Here is a 14,739-nt window from a genome sequence, read left to right on the forward strand (position 1 = left end):
GCCCGGCACAGTGTGACCAAGCAAATCCAGGAAGGATCACGAATGAAAAACAAAACACCAGAAAAGACGAAGGATTTTTCGTGAAGGAAATTGAGCGAAAAAGAAGAAATCCACGGGCGAGTCTTCAAATCCACAATCTTCCCCTTCACTCCCCCCCCCCCCCTTGAGGGCATTGGTTAGCTCTCCATTTTACAGCGGACAAATTAAAACGTCACCCAGACAGGAGCTAACATTTAACCATTTTGTCGTCGTCGTTGTCGTCGCCGCGCACTGGGAATGTGCAGCGGCAAAGGAACCAAAACAACAAAAAAAGCACTGGAGTCCCCTGCTGAGATAACTCCATGTCCACGCGCAAGCACACACACACACACACACACCAAGTTAGCTGGCGCATGGGGCAAAAGTTTATATTGAAATCACCGGCGAACCATCCCCGTTGTTAAAACAATTCCTTCACCGATGAGCAGGAACTGGAGCTGGAAGTGAACACAGCAGCAGCAGCCGAGAGGTCCCCACCTCCCCGCATCCCAAAAGCCCTGAGCCCTGGAAACTTCAGCAGGAATTCAATTATGCACTGATCCAGTGTCCGTGGCGGCGTGACTTTTGCCCTGACGAGCGCAAACCAACGATCTTGAGGGCAGAAGGGAGCGAAAAAACGGGCAAAGGAGCCTGCGAGATGGAGGACTCCTGGTGTGTGTGTGTTTGTGCCCTGTGGCCAATACGGGCGGGAATGACTTTCAATTTGCCTGCTGCCAACTACGGCCCAACTTCTGCCCAACATCCGGGCAGCCAAGGGAAATGGGGGGGGGGGGGGGGTTCCCGCCAGCAAACTCTCGTTTCGGACCATTACCGCGCAAAGGCAAAAGGGAGCAGACCTGACCAACCAAGGGGAAGTTGGGGGTTTCTAATGACTCTCTGGTCAACGTGTGGCGTTGCAAGGCCGGGGGCAAGGATATGAAGTAGTGACAGTTTCAAAGGAATTGAAGCAGAGTGGTGATCGTAATAGCGCGCCCTCCACGATACACTGTCAAGTGCAACGTTTCAACCACCGGGTGCGATCGATAAATGTAATGGATTCCTTGGGCGGGAAAAATGATGCTGTAATACCACAAAATGTGATTGAATGCGTTGATGTGGATTGAATGGATGTCTCAAAGTAATATCTCTCGTAAAGATATTGTCACGTTGTAAAGAAAGTAATTTCAAAAGCCCAAATATATTTAAGGTTAGATCAGTCTTAAGAACTCGTGACATACAATATGAAACGGATTCTTAGGAATTGTACATGTCTCCATGAATTTGGAGAATTTCTTTAGTTATTGGAATAAACATCACTAAGGATCTAGGCCAAAAGACAGTAAGGGTTTGTCTCTATACAACAAAGCGACATAACTTCGTGACTCTGAAGTAACATCCTTTGGAATTAAATCCAACTCTTAAAATCTGGAATATCAAATACTGGAATCAAATCTGGAATAGTCAAAGGCCTACAGGCGTGCTTAAATACTGATCATTCTATAGTCTGAGAACTTCAAGCTCTACTTCTGAGTATCTGGAGACTTCTTCTGAGGACTTCATCTGATAACTTCTTCTGAGGACTTCTTCTGAGGACTTCTTCTGAAGATGTCTTCTGGGGACTCCTTCCGAAGACTTCTGCTGCAGATGTCTTCTGAGGACTCCTTCCGAGGACTTCTTCTGAAGAATTCTTTTGAGGACTTCTTCTAAGGACTTCTTCTTATTTGGTAAACAACTGATGTCAGTCTAGGCCTGTCTAAGCCTACTAGAGTAGCTTGGTTATCTGTGACGGATTGGTGTACCGACCGCAGAATACTCAGTTCATATGAGAGGAACACGACCAACCAAAGAACATGTTAAGATAAACGAGGTTAAAACTGTGTCAAACGTTTATCAACCAACCATGGGAAGATACTGTTTACTTTAGCCAACAAATTTAAATAATTATTAACATGAAGTACCTTATATGCAGGAAACTTTGTAGAAGTCCTAGCTTTTGTCCAAGATACCAACACACGCCATCCAATATAAAGTACGTCTATTATTAACATACTTAATCAAGATCTTTCACTTCTTGAAATAACACAGAAGGAAAAACTCTCTAGCACGACATTACAACCATTCCAAAACAACGCATAATGCACCAACCGTCAACCTGTGTACAAAAATAGCACACGAGAGGAGCATGGCACATTCACCGAGCGAACTAAACCCATCAGTCATAGTAAATGTTTGCCGAAACATTAACACTTCATCCTACGACCAAGCACACACACACACACACACACACACCCATAGTCAGGAAATGATCGCTTGCCATGCTCACACTCCCTCGACAGATAACGGTCAAGTTTAATGATGAATATTGCACAACCATCCAAGTCTATGTGACGAACCTCAACTATGCTACACCAACCCCACCAACCAAAGGCGTTCCAGGCACCCACACACAGTGCAAGATACCATCGGCTCCACCTAAGCCTGAGCTATTATCGAGCGTACCATGCATAAATAATGCTTCTAATGAATAAGTGAACGGTTTGTACGGTACGGCCCCGGGTTCCTGGTTTACCTTCAGCATTCTCGTGCTTTTAGAGTGCTCTTAGAGACAAGACATACAAGACAATTCCAATCCATCCTTCTCTAAGTCAGCAGCAGAAGCAGGAGTTCGGCAGGAGTTTCAATGTGGTCACCAAAAATTGGTTACCTTCCAAAGGCTGTATCGAGGCACACTGATCAAACTGATTGCCCCCGCCACTGATGGCAGATATGATTCGACGATATCGACGACTAAACTTAATAACCAATCCATCCCCTCCCGAAGTACCCCCCAGAGGGGACACAAACCCCCCCCCCCCCCCCCTTGTGTGGTCGTCCCTGAAGTCCAATGCTGCACCGGCTGGAAGGCCAATATTGATGACACGCGGTACGTGCCACAGGTTGCTGCTGTTGCTTTCCTTTTGCGCGGGAAAACCCGTCCCCGTCAAACGAATGCCGCATTTCTGATCAAGAAAAGCAGGAAGGCATTTGAAACGGGAGAAGAAGAGCAACGTTGGAAAGGAAATAAATTTCATACCATTATTTATGTATTCCATCCCAGTTTGGGGACCTTGCGCGGGCTTGCTCTGCTGTGTCTGTGTGCGTGCGAAATAGAAAGAAAAGCTTCACGATGAGCTGTAAAGCTAAGCACGTCCGGATGATCGATCCATCTCCATCTCGTTTGGCGGAAGTGAAGCACAAAAAAAAGAAGAAGGAAGGACCTTCGCAGCGGAACAGCAGAAGCACATCCGGTTTACCGGGCTGAAGAGAGGAGTTGCGACCGAAATGCTGATGCGGAGGAGGAGGAGGACATCTTTCTCATTTACAATCATGCTTCATCTGCAGACATTCTCCCGTCTCCGTTCTCACAGACCTCCCCCACTGGAGCGAAATGAGGCATGAAAGGATCCGGAACGTTCGCACGTGTTCGCGCCGTCCGCCGGCGGTCTACGCGCTAGGTTGAGCGCGATAGATTTCCGCACCAATCATACAACTATGCATACGCGAACGCGTTTCCAATGCTAACATGACTTTCCCGGAGAGTGGTTGGTTAGGAGTGCAAAACTTTCGACCAGAAAGACGACACCCAGTAGGCAACGAACCGCTCGCGCGTCAGCAAAAAGCACGTGTCTGTTACGCTGCTCCCTGCTCTGCTCCAGTGTAGTGACTTTTTCGCGAAATTGCTTCCCTATCCGCATAATCTAATATGCTGGACGAGAGGCGCAAAACCATCACCAAGAGAAGAAGCGAGTAGAGGAGTAAATTGCAAAGTTTTGTACGAGCACGAAATGGCAATTTTCTACAGTGAGTAACAAAAGTTCGTTACCGCTAGGGGGAAGAACCTGAGCACTCATCCGGCTCGAAGGACTAAACTCGAGTGGCGCTTCGTCGCTCACAAACCGTACCATTCATTGCCAATCAATCACAATCGGGAAGGGAAATGAAATGAAAAGCATCATTAATTACACAATTGCACACTCACAACCTCCATCATTACATCTTCCACTGGGTAAGAGCATTGATTCCTTCAATCTATTCAAGAAAATTCCAAACCAACGTCGATCCATGATTTGAAGACAACTTCAACCAACAGGCGCATGTGTTTTTTAGCAAAAAGGTGATAAGGTGTTGCTAATAAATCTGCTTAACATCCGTAACCCTCTCCCTGTCTCTCTCTCGCTCTCTTTGTTTCTAGGGAACGGAAGTTTACTCTGTTGGAGCATTCCCAGGAGGATTAACACATTTTTATCAAAATAATTGCTTTCCTGGAAAAGCGTTGCAAAATTCCCAACACAACCTCACACTCATCAATCCAATCGCTGTGCCCAGAGAGTTTTGTGTGATACGATAGGTAGTAATATTTAATGGGGATTTCCTGTAAATTGTGTCCCACTGTCTCACACCACTCATATGTCATCATCGTCATCATCATCATCGAGAAGTATTCAGTTGGAACACATCTGAATACATCACCGGAGGACGGTGACAAGGAATATGGCATTCGGTTCAGAAGGGAGGCAAATGTTTAGATTTATTGTGCATCAAACCGCATCAAACGGGCGCAAAACAAGAGGCTGAAAACGTGCGTATGTGCATTTACATGTTCTACCCACAGGTGAGTTATGACAACTGCAGCACAGAACATGCAATGCCGCTCCAAATGGGACATTGGAAAATACGTATGAGTTTTCTTTTGCTTCAATTTATAGTGCGGCAAACGTTTATTTTTATGTTTATTTTTTAAATTTTAATTGGTTTCCATCGGCCAATATATTACACGAAATTGGAGGATCCCAGCTAATCTAAACTGATCCCATCCCAGCAAGGACTAATCCTGCTACGTGTTCAATCAAAAACAGCATTAATCTACAGAAAAATGTGTCTAAATCTTTGCCATCTTCAAAAACACGCCCTGGTGCCGTGACCAGGATTTTAAGCTCCTAATTCAATGCATTGAGTCAATTTTTCAAATCTTAATTACTTTCTCTTCGGTACACGAACACGAGATTTGCCTAAGGTGGGGCTGTGGAAATGGAAAGTTCATTTCCAGTGACACACTAATTAATCTCTGTTGCGTTAATCATTATTCGTAAAATCAATAGATCGCATCAAAAGCGATTTATTTTAATTACTTCCACCGATCCAATCAAAAAGTCAGAAATGTTAAAGCCCCCAGAAATTAGGGAAAAACGGTCATCGACGTTTAGCAACAAAACAAATGGAGCAACAAAAATCGTACAATTTGCAGGCGAATTACTCTCAACGTAATTAAGAAGAATTTACAAACACACACACACTAAAGAGCAAAAAAGCAAATAAAAAATAACATCATCGTAATCTTAATCGTCTCCACCAACAATGCAATCACATCTTTCACTGTCTCAGCAGCTTCACAGCACACCAGCCAGCCAGCCAGCCAGCCGGCCAGCTCTATAATTCCAAATTACTCTCCCATTTCCTCTTCTACGCCAAATGGGCCGCCCTCTGCTCTGCACCCGGTTGTCGTAATGACGTCCGTTTGAAGGGAAACGATCAGCGAGCAGTTTCGTCCCCGGCATGGAGGACATCCACCGACGACAACCACCACCACTTTACTTGTTTAGTAATAGCGACCAGGATTCAGTATATCAAGCAACGGAAAGGGCGACAAAAAAGAAGAGTCTGTGCTCTATTTTTCATCATCTCAGTCTCAGGGGAGGGTGGGGGGAGGGGGGGAGATAGGTCGTGGCAAAGACCTTTTACCGTTGCGGTCGTTGAGATGAAGAAATGTAGAGCGGTGGAGATGGGCACTTCACTTCACCCCCTTCAAGGCTGTGGGATGGCGGGCTGAGGCTGAGTGTAATGAGTGCAGTATGTTCTTGACGCCGAATAGCTAACGGCACCAGAGATAGTGAAGCGAAGTAAAAAAAAACGTTGAAGCAAGAAGGTTAACAGTTAACAGGACACGATGAAATGCATTTTTTTCTTTAGTTTTTATTACTGGCTGGTCTGTAACTGAAAGACACACCGTTGAAGTCATGGCTTGGTTGTATGGTACACGTTATCGACGGATATGAGTGTCCAAATCAAAGGAGGCGATGCAATTTTAAATTCAAATTAGACGTTACATGTTGTAAGCATATTGAATATTTCCTTTCCTTTTTTCTTTTTTTAACTAGTTTTCATAACAAATTCCCCTTCTTATTCTCTTGAAAGTAACAAGGAAAACAATCCAGTTCTAGTGAAAAACTGTATCGAAAAAAGCAACACTCACTTAACAAAGATTGGGAACGAGGTTTAGAAACACTTTCAAGTGTCGTTAGTGGAAACTGTTTACTGCAACTACAACTTTTCCCTATTTTCCCTTCCTCCAAACATACAAAGCTGTAGCATAATCCCAGCTTCATGAAGTGCATGTGGTGGTGCACACTTGCAAGCAACAAAGTTTGTGTGTCCCCCGCTCCACCGGCCGTGCCCCGCCGCCAGCACGACGACGAGTTAACGTAGATTGATAGAAGCGAGAAGAGCGTAACATAAACATCCATTTATCATCGGACTAAAAAACATTGTGTATGTGTGTTTGTGTGTGTGCGCACACAAGTTTGTTTTTAACTGAATTGAACAAAAAAGACGCTTTGTCAAGTGTTTTATTTTGTACCATTTTTGTTTCGCTCCCTTTCCATTACAGTGTAGTAAAGAGCGCAGCTGGGGCTCATCTCATGGAGTTCCGCTAGAATAGAGGACTGCATGACACATTTGCGCCCTGGCTGCTCGGGGGCCCCAAGTTTTGGTCGAGTTTTGGGGTGCACGATGATGGGGCGCAAACGATGGCGTCTTATCGCAACACAACCACGGACGCACTGATTAAACAACACACTGGCCAATAAACTCGCGCGGAAGGTTAAACTACACCCCTGTGCTGCTGATGTATGAACCGGTCCGGCGTAATGTAGCGACTTTTTCACCCCTATTTTTAATCCTTTCCTCATCCACCTGATAAGGAGCACACACCGTTTCGTTTCATCGACCACCACAAACAACACTACAACCCGGAGTAAGCAGCAGTATCAGCAATGTGGAGTTTTGCAACACTTGCCCAACGTTCTCCCCCCTATTTGCGAAAGCATAACGGCATCATCATTTCCCGCTTGCTCGCTGCAAGCATCGTGTTATGGTCTCCCGCAAAGATCAAAGAGGATCAAGCGGACAACACAAAAGCAGCGGTCGTGTCCACCAAAGCAGGCACAGACTCGAGATAGTCTTCCTGTACACACGAGCAAAGGTTGCTTATGCTTATTTTATGCACTTTCAAAGCGATTACAGCTCCAAACGAACATTAACCTAGACGTGGACGGTGACAGCGGGAAGGAATAACAGATTGTGTTGTGTTGAGATGTTGTGTTGCATGGGATGCACTCACTTAATCCCTTTTTGTGGGGGAAAAATGGCACCAGACCAGTGTAGCATCTGATAAGACTCAACTCACTCTCACTAGCAGCTCGGTTGAAAATGTTTAGTAAGCTTGATCAAGGAATGTAAACATTTGAAACAATAGCGTTTGCACCGCGCAAATTGTGAGATTTAGATGTTTGAGAGTTTAATGAAAAAAAGGAAAAATTAAATATATAATTCCTGCTCCTGAAAGGAAGAGAACGATTTTTTACATCATCATCATCATCAACTACTGGCCGACTTCGGAAGGGAGTCGTCCGGAATCATCCGAAGTCGTGCAGAGTCGTTCGGAGTCGTTCGGAGTTGAAGTCGTCAAGAGTTTCCTGAAGTCGTCCAGAGTTTCCTGGAGTCGTCCAGAGTTTCCTGGAGTCGTCCAGAGTTTCCTGGAGTCGTCCAGAGTTTCATGGAGTCGTCCAGAGTCTTCCAGAGTCGTCCAGAGTCTTCCAGAGTCGTCCAGAGTCTTCCAGAGTCGCTCAGGGTCGTCTAGAGTCGTTCGGTGTGGCACGGAGTAACCGGACGGCTCCAGTAACCTCCAATCGACTTTACACGACTCCAGTAACCTCCAATCGACTTTAGACGACTCCGAATGACTACGACTTCTATAGATTCCGGACGACTTCGGTTGACTCCAGACGACTTCGGACAACTCTAAACAAGTAAAGTAGTGATGTCGTCGTGGTTGTCCTCCATGCCGGGGCCGAAACTGCTCGCTGATCGTTTCCCTTCAAACAGCCGGAGTTGGATCGTAGTCGTGCGTACGTTCCAGAGCGCACATCACTGCTAATGACCCTTTTTTTTAGATTTTTTTTGTAAAACCCGAACTTCCCCTCAGGCCGCAGCCTATCAATTACTGTTTTGTTCGGTTTTCATTGACAACACTCGCACTCGGCAAGTGCGTCACTTCATATCAACATAATTGACATACATTTTTAATAAATCTCTGCCCCGATCTGGATGGCGGATCATCACAAAGGCAGTAAAAAAACCCCTTCCCACAAACCGAACGCCTGAATTATAATCTAATAGCGCCTCCGTCCCGCTTAGCTACACGTGTTGCAAGCGTTTTGTGGATGAACGACACGAGGCAAAGAAAGAATGAAAAAAAAAACGTACATTTCAAAATTACAATCTCGTCCCCAATATCCTCACTCTCTCACACAGGGGCTTGCTAGGTGCTAGAGTAAAATGTTTCCAAAACCCACCTCCCGTAGGATAATTCTATTACGTGGAAGCCCATTTATGTTGAAAAGTGTCTATGAGAGTGTGTGTGTGCGCCCGTGTCTATGTATTAGATAAAGCCCACGGAGTCGTTTTATTTTTATTTTATTTTATTATCCCCCCTTCATGCTTCCCTTTTTTGCTTTTCTTTTTTGCCTACCCCGGTACCAAAATCCATGCGACTTTTCGCTAACGGATTGATTAAATGGCGCCCGATTAGACGATCCGATAGAAGCACTTTTCAGGCTTAACGGATTGAGCGAGATACACCGTCGCGGCGACACGATACATGTTGCATACATGTGTACTACATTTCAAGAGCCCCCCCTCGCTTTTTTTCGGATAGCAATGAGTTCAAACACACTTACGAATCCGTTGTTCAATATTTTTTTTATTTTTTACTTTCTTTTTCTAAGCACATTCTTTCATTCATACACACACCCTCCCCACCTATTTTTCGAAGTATTTTTTTTTTCTTCTTGAAAAACAAAAAAACTAACGCACACAAGGAGACCCACGGGAGAGTGCGAAACGACAAAGAAGAGAAAACACACACACACACCTTCTCCTCCCCATGGTGTTTTTCGCAAGGTGATCCCGTAGGAGAACGCGAACGCAAAAACACACACACACGCATGCAGGCTAGCACACAAACACACACCTCACTCCTCCCCCCCCTCGTGTTTCCCCCCCCACCCCCTTTTGATTCCGTAGGAGATCGCGAAACAGCAAAAAACACACTCACAACCACGTACGCATGCAAGCACACATACACACACATACACATACACCTACCCCTCCCCCTCTCTTGGTGTTTTTCACAAGGTGATCCCGTAGGATCTCGTTAAGCGAAGCGGCAAAAACACACACAGCCACGCACGCAGGCATGCACACACATACACACACACAGACGCGCGCGTGCACGCACGCACGAACGCACGAGGGAGCGTAAATGAAGAACGTATAGAACCTACGTTGCCGGTCTCCCCCTCCCGTGTTCTCGTTCTCCGACAAGGCTGAGGTGTACACGTTTGTGCGTGTACCTTTGCCGTCCCTCCTCTCCTTCCTCATCCGTTGACCGTTCGTTGTAAGCTGGAGGATGAGTTCAGCGCTGTTGAAGAAATGAAAGTTAAGAATAAGATTACTCACTCTTTTTTGGTATGCTTTGTGTGTTATCATAACTTACCTTATTGCAAACAAAATCCGGAATGAAGCTCCTCGTTTAGAATATTCCGCATTCGATCACATCCTCGGCGATGCTCGACGCCATCAGTGGATGAAAGCAGGAAAAGAAACAAAGAAAAGCATCAGTCACCATCAGCATCATCTTACTCTCACACTTTTACATCGGTTGATGATTCTTACCTTTTCAATTCCACCAAAACAAACAGCGATGGAACCAAATCCAGATCACCAAAATCACACACGATTTCTGGAGCAAACCGACACATCCTCCCCCTCCAATTGTTTGCCACAGACTGACGTGTGTGTGAGCAGCAATGTTCTTGAAGCGGTGAGCAACGGTAAAGCACACACAAGAAGAAGCGAGACGGCTATACGAGTAGCGACTTACGCCGCCGCACAGACGGCGCGCGTCATAATTTTATGCGCGAAAATCTTAAAATTCAAGTTATTCATGACAAATTGAGTCGACATTTTCATACTCTGACGAACTTTTACGAAAGATATGTAAAAACTTAATGTAGTGCAATTAAATTTAGTGCAATATCATTAGCAGAACATAAAATTTTGATATTTGTTTGTAAAGTCAGATCCTAGGAGCTACTACTTTTTTGAACAATAAGTGTAGAAACACAAATTTTGTCTGAGTCCAGAACAGCAACAGGGAAGATGTCGTACGCTGAGTGTGGAGATGTGTGTGTATGTGGTGAACGTTGCCGCGACAAGCGTGCTTTAGGATACATCGCGTGTAGGAGGGGGTAAAATCGCTTCCCCGGTACCAAAATCCATGCGACTTTTCGCTAACGGATTGATTAAATGGCGCCCGATTAGACGATCCGATAGAAGCACTTTTCAGGCTTAACGGATTGAGCGAGATACACCGTCGCGGCGACACGATACATGTTGCATACATGTGTACTACATTTCAAGAGCCCCCCCACGCTTTTTTTCGGATAGCAATGAGTTCAAACACACTTACGAATCCGTTGTTCAATATTTTTTTTATTTTCTACTTTCTTTTTCTAAGCACATTCTTTCATTCATACACACACCCTCCCCACTGGTATTTTTCGAAGTATTTTTTTTCTTCTTGAAAAACAAAAAAACTAACGCACACAAGGAGACCCACGGGAGAGTGCGAAACGACAAAGAAGAGAAAACACACACACACACCTTCTCCTCCCCATGGTGTTTTTCGCAAGGTGATCCCGTAGGAGAACGCGAACGCAAAAACACACACAGACAAAGCCACGCACGCATGCAGGCTAGAACACAAACACACACCTCACTCCTCCCCCCCCTCGTGTTTCCCCCCACCCCCTTTTGATTCCGTAGGAGATCGCGAAACAGCAAAAAACACACTCACAACCACGTACGCATGCAAGCACACATACACACACATACACATACACCTACCCCTCCCCTCTCTGGTGTTTTTCACAAGGTGATCCCGTAGGATCTCGCTAAGCGAAGCGGCAAAAACACACACAGCCACGCTCGCAGGCATGCACACACATACACACACACACAGACGCGCGCGTGCACGCACGCACGAACGCACGAGGGAGCGTAAATGAAGAACGTATAGAACCTACGTTGCCGGTCTCCCCCTCCCGTGTTCTCGTTCTCCGACAAGGCTGAGGTGTGCACGTTTGTGCGTGTACCTTCGCCGTCCCTCCTCTCCTTCCTCATCCGTTGACCGTTCGTTGTAAGCTGGAGGATGAGTTCAGCGCTGTTGAAGAAATGAAAGTTAAGAATAAGATTACTCACTCTTTTTTGGTATGCTTTGTGTGTTATCATAACTTACCTTATTGCAAACAAAATCCGGAATGAAGCTCCTCGTTTAGAATATTCCGCATTCGATCACATCCTCGGCGATGCTCGACGCCATCAGTGGATAAAAGCCGAAAAAAACAAAGAAAAGCATCAGTCACCATCAGCATCATCTTACTCTCACACTTTTACATCGGTTGATGATTCTTACCTTTTCAAATTCATCAAAACAAACAGCGATGGAACCAAATCCAGAACACCAAAATCACACACGATTTCTGGAGCAAACCGACACATCCTCCCCCTCCAATTGTTTGCCACAGACTGACGTGTGTGTGAGCAGCAATGTTCTTGAAGCGGTGAGCAACGGTAAAGCACACACAAGAAGAAGCGAGACGGCTATACGAGTAGCGACTTACGCCGCCGCACAGACAGCGCGCGTCATAATTTTATGCGCGAAAATCTTAAAATTCAAGTTATTCATGACAAATTGAATCGACATTTTCATACTCTGACGAACTTTTACGAAAGATATGTAAAAACTTAATGTAGTGCAATTAAATTTAGTGCAATATCATTAGCAGAACATAACATTTTGATATTTGTTTGTAAATTCAGATCCTAAGAGCTACTACTTTTTTGAACAATAAGTGTAGAAACACAAATTTTGTCTGAGTCCAGAACAGCAACAGGGAAGATGTCGTACCCTGAGTGTGGAGATGTGTGTGTGTATGTGGTGAACGTTGCCGCGTCAAGCGTGCTGTAGGATACAATGCGTGTAGGAGGGGGTAAAATCGCTTGGCTCATTGAAAATACAGGCAAAGTTGGCGCGAAGAAAACGCAACACTACGGATTGTATGGAAAATGTTGCGCGTTCAATCCGATTGCCATGCGATTGTCCTGGGGGTTGTCCTGGGGGTTGGCTCATTGAAAATACAGGCAAAGTTGGCGCGAAGAAAACGCAACACTGCGGATTGTATGGAAAATGTTGCGCGTTCAATCCGATTGCCATGCGATTGTCCTGGGGGTAGGCACGCGCGCCCAGACACGAGCCGTTCCACGAAATATTCCTATCGCGCGCACACACCAACCCGGTAACCGGGTGGCATAACCGCACCGTGTCACGCAACAGGAAAAAAAACGCCCGGTGGCCGTAGTACACACCATATGGTACGGTATGAGCGCGCTATTTTCAGGCTATTTTTCTACCACCATCCGCTACTTCCCCTCAGTGGTTGGAACTTTAAAACTGCACACCGATCCCCAGGTGAGGCCAGGGTGGGTGTGTGGAACTATATAGAGGGAAACACACACACACACCGGGTGGAACAATTTTCTCGTGCTCACTAATAAAAGCGAGAATCATCGTTCGCGGGATCATGAAGGGTGTTATCGAGGAGGCAGCTTTTGAGCCACACACCACTTCATACAGGTGGTGCGCGCCCGGGGTGTCTACAGGATTATGCTCGATTTTTTCGATGACAAAAGGGTTCATGCCCTAAAAAAAAGAGGAATATACTTTTAATGGCAAGTGTATTATGGGTGTATTGTTAAGTTTCTTCGCTTAAAGTTTTGATAGGGCACAGTATAGAAAAGCAAGTTTAATAGACTTTTTTTTTTAAGAATAACCTTTCGATGATAAACCTTGATCTACAAAGAGTTCCTTTTTGTTATTAACATCCTTTTTTACCGACGCAATATCCCATTTTCACTCTACCGGATGCGGATTTATACACAACCCACTCCTCGGCTAAAGAAAATAGTCTTTTACGGTTGGGTCGAGGATGGTGAGCGATAAAAAAGCAAACCACCTTCATATCAACCGAACCGGTGCTCTGGTTGCGTTTTGTTGCTGCAGCAAAACCCCCCCGCGCGCTGACACAACCATGCTGCCGTGTGGAAAAGGTCATGGCTTTCGGGCACACGGACACACAAACCGACAAACCGGTGGGTGGTGATAAACCGGAAGCAGTACGTCTTAAGCTTCGGTTTAGTAGCGAACGCACGGTACGCCTAGTGTATTGTTTTGCAAGTGAAGCGAACGTTTCCTTTTCTTATTTTACATTAAACTCCCAAGGAAAGCTCCCCCACAGCCAGTATTGAACCGGCAAAGCTCGGCGCTCTATCGCTAACAAGCGTTGCGGGCAAAAGAATGTGAAATGAAATAATAACATCAACATCGATTAACTTGCTTTAGTTGTGCTGTCCCTCGCGTCGCTGCTGTGGAAAAAATGCTCCAGAACGCGGGTGTTAGCCTTGGGAAAAGTATCCCTTTCACAAACCGCCTTTGTTTTTTACAGCGAATTAGCTCAATCGAAATGGAAAGGCACACAAGCCAGTGCCGGGTTTGTTGCTATTGCTTTACGCCCGTGTGCCTCAACAACAACAACAACGGCAACGGCTAGTGAAAAAGGTAGCAACAATTAATTTACATTTAAATGACATGCAAACAGCAGCAGCACCAGCAGTCCCGACGATCCATCACGTGGAGCAGAGCTTAAAAGTTCGCTGTTAGCGCGCGAGCCCCTTTTTTGTCGTTTTCGCAGTTTGTTTAGCGCAAAGTAACGCTGTTCTATACATTCGACATTGCCCCGTGCGTAAAACTGTACGCAAGGTCAGTTCTCAGCCTACTCTGCACAGCGACTGTCCAACGACAAAACAAGGCAGCGCAAAAGGACGACTGCCTGTGAAGGATCAAAATGTCGTAATGCGGCACACCTTCAACCTTCGTAATGGCGTAATGCGTTGTAACGCTCTTGTGACCATATCGCACCGTTTTGGCACGCTTCCAGACCCTCCGGTGTCCCCCGGTGTGGGTGTGGGGATTCTTTCTTCGCTTGTAATGAGGTAAACTTTTCGCTTCGGCGGGGGTTGACATTTTCTCCAAAGGTGTTGTTTTGTAACAGCTGTTTCGTTCGGCCGACTTCTTACTAACTCAGAACAACAACTAAAACGAGAAAATGTTAATGCTTAGGGGTTCATGCTGCAGCGGAATCCCTTTTGAACCAAAGGATAAGGGTTGAGCCCAATGGGTGGGAGAAATCGGGATGACTTCCTGGAAAACGGATCCTTTCTTAACAA

At 45.6% G+C, this 14,739-nt stretch overlaps 1 protein-coding gene and 1 long non-coding RNA gene across 2 annotated transcripts in view; both read right to left on the reverse strand.

Moving 5' to 3' along the window:
• The window catches only part of LOC120960056 (UHRF1-binding protein 1-like), a 33,780-nt gene that overhangs the window by 18,152 nt on the left and 889 nt on the right, over positions 1–14,739 (reverse strand). The gene's annotated exons all lie outside the window — the stretch shown is intronic.
• Positions 7,728–14,736, reverse strand: LOC125907236 (uncharacterized). The gene is made up of 3 exons (XR_007452521.1): positions 11,693–14,736; positions 9,890–11,617; positions 7,728–9,814 (listed from the first exon to the last, which is right to left on the reverse strand). It is a non-coding gene; the product is annotated as an uncharacterized LOC125907236 (long non-coding RNA).

This window comes from Anopheles coluzzii, chromosome 3 (genome assembly GCF_943734685.1).
Source record: "Anopheles coluzzii chromosome 3, AcolN3, whole genome shotgun sequence".
In the NCBI taxonomy this organism is placed as follows: domain Eukaryota; kingdom Metazoa; phylum Arthropoda; class Insecta; order Diptera; family Culicidae; genus Anopheles; species Anopheles coluzzii.